This window comes from Engraulis encrasicolus, chromosome 7 (assembly GCF_034702125.1).
Source record: "Engraulis encrasicolus isolate BLACKSEA-1 chromosome 7, IST_EnEncr_1.0, whole genome shotgun sequence".
Lineage (NCBI taxonomy): Eukaryota > Metazoa > Chordata > Actinopteri > Clupeiformes > Engraulidae > Engraulis > Engraulis encrasicolus.
This window is the reverse complement of record NC_085863.1, coordinates 33,135,528-33,143,085: the sequence shown is the minus strand read 5'-3', so window position 1 is coordinate 33,143,085 and position 7,558 is coordinate 33,135,528. Positions and strand designations below refer to the sequence as shown.

The window sequence follows — 7,558 nt, the reverse complement described above, 5'->3', positions numbered from 1 at the left end:
ATAATCAGGGCCGCTGACAGCTTTGGCTGTGCCCAGGACAAAGTCATCTGAAAGGGCCCCCCACTCAATACATAGACTACATACAATGTAATGAGGACCCATTCCTGGACCCCTCGTCTCACTGGGCCCAGGTCAACGGACCCCTTTGTCCCCCCTGTCAGCTTCCCTGCATGTAGGCCACATACATTGCTGAAAGAAGTGAACGAACGAGACAGGAATGAAATGTGAAAATGTATTTCCGTTTACTTTTACACTATGAAGTGTGAACGGTCACCTCTTCCTCTCCTCATATTCAGAGTGCATAAAACAGCACTCAACTGTGTGGTCTGTTGATAGCCTAGTACAGTAGATTAGACTCCATTTTTTGACAAAAAAATCTATGGAGGGTTAACACAAAGTTTGAAAATTGTGTTTGACCAGTCTCCAATGTGCATTTAACTAATAACTAAAAATAAGGCATTGACATTAAATACAGACTGATACATACTATAAATACACTCACACCCAAACAGTGTGCAATTAACATACTGATGGACAATAAATACACAAACACAGTGGACACACACACACACATGGCAGGAGGAGTTCATACAGGTGATGTGAAGATGCTGTATACAAGGTGCAATGAGTAAAATGTAAGTGGCATGGTGAAAGAAGTGTTCATGGAATATTCTCTCGTGTCCTTGGTTATTCATGTGGTTTTCTTCAGTGCGTTGAGGAGTCTGATGGCTTGTGGAAAGAAGCCGTTTCCCAGTGTGCTTTTGCAGCACCGCATGGTGGGCTAGCGCTTCCCTGATGGTAGTAGGGAGGGCGGTCTGTGTGCTGGATGAGTTGTGTCTTTATGATGTTCATTGCCCTCTTGGAACAGTGTGAAGTGTACAGATCCGGAATGGCTGGTAGGGGTGATCTTATGAGCTTTTCTGCTGTCCTCACCACTCTTGACGGCTGCCATGCCAGACAGAGAGGCTGCTGGCCAGGGTGCTCTCAATGACACCCCTGTAGAAGGTGGTGAGTGCCGATGTGGGGAGGTCGGCTCTTCTCTCATCCTTCGCAGGAAGTGGAGTAGTGTCTGTGCCTTTTTGAGATGGTGGAGCCATGTGGTGCAGTTGGCAGAGGAGGAGCGGCACAGTGGTTGGTGCTGGGTTGATCAGGTTCAGATCCGAAGTCTGCTGGTGTCATCAGCCCTCCCTCTGAAAGCTGGCTCCGTGCCTGTCAAAAAAAAGGCATGTTAATGTTAAATGAATGACTATTAAGACAAAAACAACCACCCCTTATCTACCTACAGAAGGACATGACATGAGCACGTGCATATGCTTGTGCACATGCCCCCACACACACTGCTACTGTCTTAAAGTTTGGTGCGCGTGCATGCATGCACGCCTAATCTCTCCCCCTTTGCCTCAGGTCAAGTGTGCATTTTAGAGGTTGTCCTCACCTGCACATGTGTGAAGAGCAGGAAGATTGGAGGTTGAGGATGAAGAGGCAGGGCAGGAGGTTCTCCTTGTGAGCGGCCCTGGTCCTGATGCTGATTGCCCATCACCATGCTGTGGCTCATCAAACCCATTACCGGCATATCAATGCTGAACAGGAACGACTGCTTCCATCTGCACGCATGCACACAGACATACACACACACACGAGAGGGATACATAGAATACACTACATAAAAAAAAACACACCCATCATTTTAATGCAGAACACCAGGCTGAAGATACACAGCTTCTGGCCTGTGCAGGGATCACTACAGTGCCAGTGTTTTGTGTTATCCTCTATACATATTGCAATAAACGAACACAGCACAGAAAGGAATTACTGTTTGAAATATGTATAGTTCTAGTGCAGAACAAAACAGATTCAGTGTTTTCGAAGAGGGGATGTCTGCGCTTCAGCCTTGGTGGTGCTCACCGTCGAGGACAGCAGTATAAAGACAAGCTGGGCTACTTCACAGTGACTAGACCCAGAGATGACTGGAGCACTCAGCAACTTTTTTTAGAGGTTTTTTATTTTGGTGCACAAAATGACTGACGTTTCGGCGCACCTGCGCCTTCCTCAGAGTGCGCCGGTGCGCCGTGCGCCGAAACGTCAGTCATTTTGTGCACCAAAATAAAAAACCTCTAAAAAAGTTGCTGAGTGCTCCAGTCATCTCTGGGTCTAGTCACTGTGAAGTAGCCCAGCTTGTCTTTAGATTCAGTGTTTTACTCACCACTGTGTGCAAGTTTCTGTGTTCAGCTCAGGTGGAAGCCTCCATCACAACATGTTGGTACTGACATCAACCATCCTTCAGAAAACTGCCTCTCTGCCTGTCAGAAATAGCAAAATTATGTTACCACAACAAGGTAATATCTTAAAGATATCCTTAACCAAAGACAGACAGACACACACTGCCACTGTCTTGGTTCTAGGAGACACACACGCCCTTTAAGGGTCACATGTATAATGACCGGGTTCTCACTTACTCACTCGCACACTCCTTTTCTCCTACGTTTGCCACAGACAATGCAGTGAGTTTTTAAAAAATGGCCTTACCTGCACATGTGTGAAGGGCAGGAAGAGGTTGAGGATGGAGCTGCCAGTCAGGAGGTCCAGAGCTGTCCTGGTCCATCACCATCATGTGGATCATCAACCCCAACTTCTTATATCTGCATGCACACATTCTCTCTCTCTCACACACACACACACACACAATTGGAGAGATACAGGTTATATGGCACATCAGGAGGCAGGGGTATAATTGCGCTTAGATGTTTAGAAATAAGTAGGTGCATGGACCCAAAAAGTAGAGTTCAATGTGGGAGCACACTTAAGACACTAAGGTCAAGTCACTACTCTCTGATGGCAGTAACCTGAAACGTCTGCTCTACTCTGCTCTGAGAATTGTTTAAAAAAAAAAAAAATCTGATTGTGCTTGACCTTAGTGTCTTATTTAGTGTGTGAACCTGCTCCCACATTGAACTATATGGCACATTTAAAATCAGACCCAATGACAAGTCAAGTCAATGTAACGGACATGAACCGACCATTACATTAAAATAACAAACTTAACAGTCTTTGGATGATTGAAGAGGCAGGAGAGATGAGGGGTCTCGATCCAGTAGCATTTATTTACTTCCCAATCTGAAACAACAGACAGGGCGGACACAATGAGGCACACTGCAAGGGGGCGAAGCAAACGGCATTCCTGCGACACAATAGGCTCGTTAGCACCTGTTAACTTCATAACGATCGCGGACATTAATAGCGCTAATTTACATACTTTGAGCGAAAATTGCAACGAAAATATCAACACAAACGTAACAGAATATGCTCCCATCAAAGATCAATAAAATAACAGAGAAATTAAAGTACAGAAACATCATTAAATAGTTTGTGACACGGAGGAAAAAATAACACAGCTTACCCCTTGCCAGAAGTGAGGAAGATTTCCGGGGTGCCACACCAATTAACGCCCCATCAGAAACAATGGGTAACGATAAACCCATCCCAAGTACATTATACATTATAGCCCATATATTTTGAGAAGTTCACTAAGAGAACATATAAAGGTTTATTTTTAGCACTGCTACATCAAGTCATTATGACAAATATACACACAACATCTGAAACTTAGGAAGGGCGGCCTGTTAGCTTGCCTTGAAGCTAAATAACCGCTAGTTGGTGGGCCGAGGTAAATGTTCGCCCTCCGACTGAAAGTCAACTCGTAAAGTAACCGTTATGTATATTCATGCATTTATATTGAAATCTTACCGACAGTTGAGTGATCGCTGCAGCGAAATCCATTCAGTCGTTTTAAAAAGTCCTGTGCGGCGCTTGTGTTGTCATTCGGCAGCATGTCACTGACTTGAGAAACTTGAACAGCCAAAGGGGCGTTACTGTGAGGGCGGTCTAGTAAGGAGGAATGGGCGTAGCGGTATTAGCTGGACAAGACGCAGCTGGACCATATTGTGCTGAAGCCCTGTGCAGTACATCCCAAGTTGAACCTGCATGTAGTAGCCCTTTTGACCGTTGCAGGCAATAAGGTATTCCACCCTATCGGCGTTTGCCACAGTGGTGATTTCGCAGCCCTTTGTTGCCAAAAATGTATCCACTTGTTTCCCATCACTGGTGTTTTGATCTCTAAAAGAGTGTCTTTGTTAATCACTCCATCGGGGGATGCTGCAAGCCACGGCTCCATTTTACACACCACTAACCCTTTACACTCGATGCTGTTGCCCAGAGTTTCAAAATGGTCCCTTGCCACTTCCTCCCCCTCTGCTCCTTGGCGAGTTGCGGCTTTGCCACGGAAGGATGGATGCAAGTGCTCTGACAAAAACTTCTCAGGCGCTGTGGTTAAGCGAATGGGCACCTTTTTTGCTGTGCTTGCTGTAATGCGGACTCTCCTTGCATCATGCCAGACCTGTTCTTTGCTCTGTTGTTTGGTAGCCCTCTCAATCTCCTCAAACTTGGGTGTGGGCATGTCAAGTCAAGTCAAGTCAAGTAGGTTTTATTGTCAATTTCTTTACATGCACTGGTCGTAAAAAGTTCTGCATTTTTCACAAGCCAGTGGTGTGTGGTGCTCATCATGGATTAGGAGATGGAGGTGTGGGCATGGTGTTGGATCAGTGATGTTGGTGGTGTCGGCATTTAGGCAGAGCTGAAGGAGGCTATCCCCAGGGCAATTGAAAAGTGCTGCCATCGGTGAGGCAAGTGCGTTCTTCCTCCACTCTTCATGACTTCTAAAGAGTCTCACCTCCTGTGCTGGTTCTGGAGTGGAAGAGAATGGCTGTGCAGTTGATTGCAGCTGGTAGAGGTCTGTCCTGTTGTGTCTCTTGAAGCTGCACATACTTCATCTTCCTCTGACCAGCATTTGTTTTAGACCCAGCATTCCACTGGTTCTGTCCGTCTGTGCAGACGAGCCCGGTTTTCCCCTGTCTCACGGCATTTTCTACCTAGAGATAGTAAAAACAGGGCATTGGTATTGTACTGAGTTTATAAAGAAATGTGTTATTAGTGTTGCCACCTGTCCATGTTTTTCCTGATTGTCCAGAATTTGAATGACCTATCCAGGAAAAAAAATCCTTTCCTGGACAATGAATGAAGGATAGCTTACCATTGCATACGCTACAAGCAAAGTGGTCGATTGAGTTTGAAATGTCCAGGATTTTTGTCAGACACAGGTGGCAACCCTATGTGTTATTATGATCATCCTCTCTCAAACACACGCACATTTTTTCCAGGAAAAAAATACTTTCCTGGACAATGAATGCAGGATAGCTTACCATTCTGTACAAGCAAGGTCGACTGAGTTTGAAATGTCCAGGATTTTTTTTTCAGACAGGTGGTAAGGTAGTGGCTATACATAGCATGTGTTATTATGATCATCATCTATCACACACACTAACCAAGTCGCTATGATGTAGTCCAAATAATTAAAGTCATAAAAAGATATAAGCCTAGAGTACAATGGTCAAATTTAGTTACCTTCCACAGGATCGCAGCTGCATGGGAACAAGATCTTCCCGGTCCAGCGACACACGTACATCCAGCTGTTTTGATGTCTCCTGCTTCTGTGGTCAGCACCCACGCATTGTGCCAGGCGCTATTCAAGCACTGACTTGGTTCAACATCGGCTATCAAATAAACAAAACGTTCGTGCTTATAAGACAGTATGCGACCAACTTTCTGACTGTGCAAATACTGGTATGCCTCGGAGGCTTTTTAAGTCGTCCATGGCTTTTCCATCCGTTGCTAGTGAGTCCACGAAATAAGCACAAATATTTCCATATGTTACGTTAGGCCATGTTGTCATACTATCCTCCCATTTCTGCACATAATTCGGGTGGGGGATAGTAATGCCATCTCCTGTCAAAGTATTTAAACTGTGTTCCCACATTATTAGCTTGCGGTCTAAGTGTGAGCTGTCAAGGTTTGTTTACATTGGAAACACTGCGCAACCCACTTCCGGCGGATGTTCCCTGCATTTAGAAGAGTAATGGCGCCATCCAGTGTTTGTGACGTAAACTTGTCTATAGCAAAGTTCTTTTCCGGTAATAAGTTATGACACTCGGCGGCCATCTTGGTGACGCTCTTGGGGATCTATTTCACGATTAGTGAGACCAGAGCTGAGAGTCAATGGGGAAATGAATGGGGGAATCCAGTTTAGGAGTATAAGTAACCTAATCCTCAACACCCCTAAAAAAAAACCGTCCGGGATGAACCGTGGTGAAAAGTTGATTAGTCTAGACTGTTAAATTGAGTCATGTAACTCAAAATACAGCTTTTATGATCACTTTTCTCACTCGTTTTTTGGACAGCTTTTTACAACTGCGCATGTGCAGCAGTTCACGACAATACGTTGTGCTTTGCGACCAAGTTTGCTCCACAGGCAGGCAAAAGGATAGGATTATACTACGGATCTCATTCAAATGTTTATTCACGGTAAATTACAATACTATGACTATTCTGGAACAGTAAGCATACTGTTCATGTTTGTTATGTCAATAAATGTTGAATAAATAAAGGTGATACCTCCGACAAGTTTGTTTGTAGTGGTTTGTTGAAATAAAACCTAACCATTGACAGGTAAGCTAATGATAGCGCTAACAATAGCGCTCAATCGCCCAGACTAAACAAAAAAAGAAGTATGACCAAATTTTCATTTAATGTTTTATGTCTGAACAATTAATTGAAAGTAAGAAAGGCTGCAACATGTGTTATGCAAGTATGGAACGTTGTTTTTGCGCCTAAATTCTGGCGCGATCAAGGGATTCACATACCAGTCAATCTGTGATTACTGCTATTCGCAATTACACAAAACTGCTTAAAATACATCGATATAATGCCACGACTGTGTGCTTTTTATGGTTGCAATAACCGAGGCGGCTGTGGAAAGGCCTTTTTTACCTTCCCGAAGGAAGACAGGAGGTAAGCCGAAAAATAAATACATAAATGGCTCTTGTTTCGTGCATGAAAGGTGCCGACATGCAAGATTGTTAGCTTACATGATAGATGTGTGTGAAAATCGTGTGACCATGTGAAAATCGGGATTGCGACAGTGCTTCACGTCAACTACAATAATTAACAATGACATTTCGGCAAATGACCGGTGATTATGTTACGGTAGACTAGTGAATACTAACTTACCGTGACTAGCCTGCATGAACTCTCCATCCACCTGCATGTATAACACTGATAACTGTACATCAACTCAAATAGTAATGAATATATATTATACTGCTCACAGAACATATTACACAAATTGACAGCATGCATTGTATTATGCACTACAAAGGGAGAATTTATTGAAATCGTAAACACTGCACACAATCTTGGAGTAGCTGATTACATTAGTTAGGTATTCCCTTGCAGTTAGGCCTACTAGTTCAATAGATGGTAATCAGATTACAGCTACTACACTCAAAAATTGAGAGATTTTATTAAGAAACATCCTTCCAGTTTTTGTCATTGTAATCTGTAGGGGGGGGCATTTTAAAATGCAACATTACCAACACATACTGCAAACTGCACTTAACTAAATATACTTGTGAATTAAACAAAATATTAACTTCTTATACATAATACA

At 43.7% G+C, this 7,558-nt stretch overlaps 1 long non-coding RNA gene across 2 annotated transcripts; it reads right to left on the bottom strand.

Annotated features, from left to right (window-relative positions):
* Positions 1–218: 218 nt before the first annotated feature.
* Positions 219–3,934, bottom strand: LOC134452730 (uncharacterized). 2 transcript variants are annotated; one of them, XR_010035510.1, is made up of 5 exons: positions 3,745–3,934; positions 2,527–3,114; positions 2,204–2,300; positions 1,436–1,604; positions 219–1,209 (listed from the first exon to the last, which is right to left on the bottom strand). It is a non-coding gene; the product is annotated as an uncharacterized LOC134452730 (long non-coding RNA). The 2 variants fall into 2 exon arrangements; XR_010035511.1 differs by lacking the exon at positions 3,745–3,934 and adding an exon at positions 3,398–3,606.
* Positions 3,935–7,558: the final 3,624 nt, after the last annotated feature.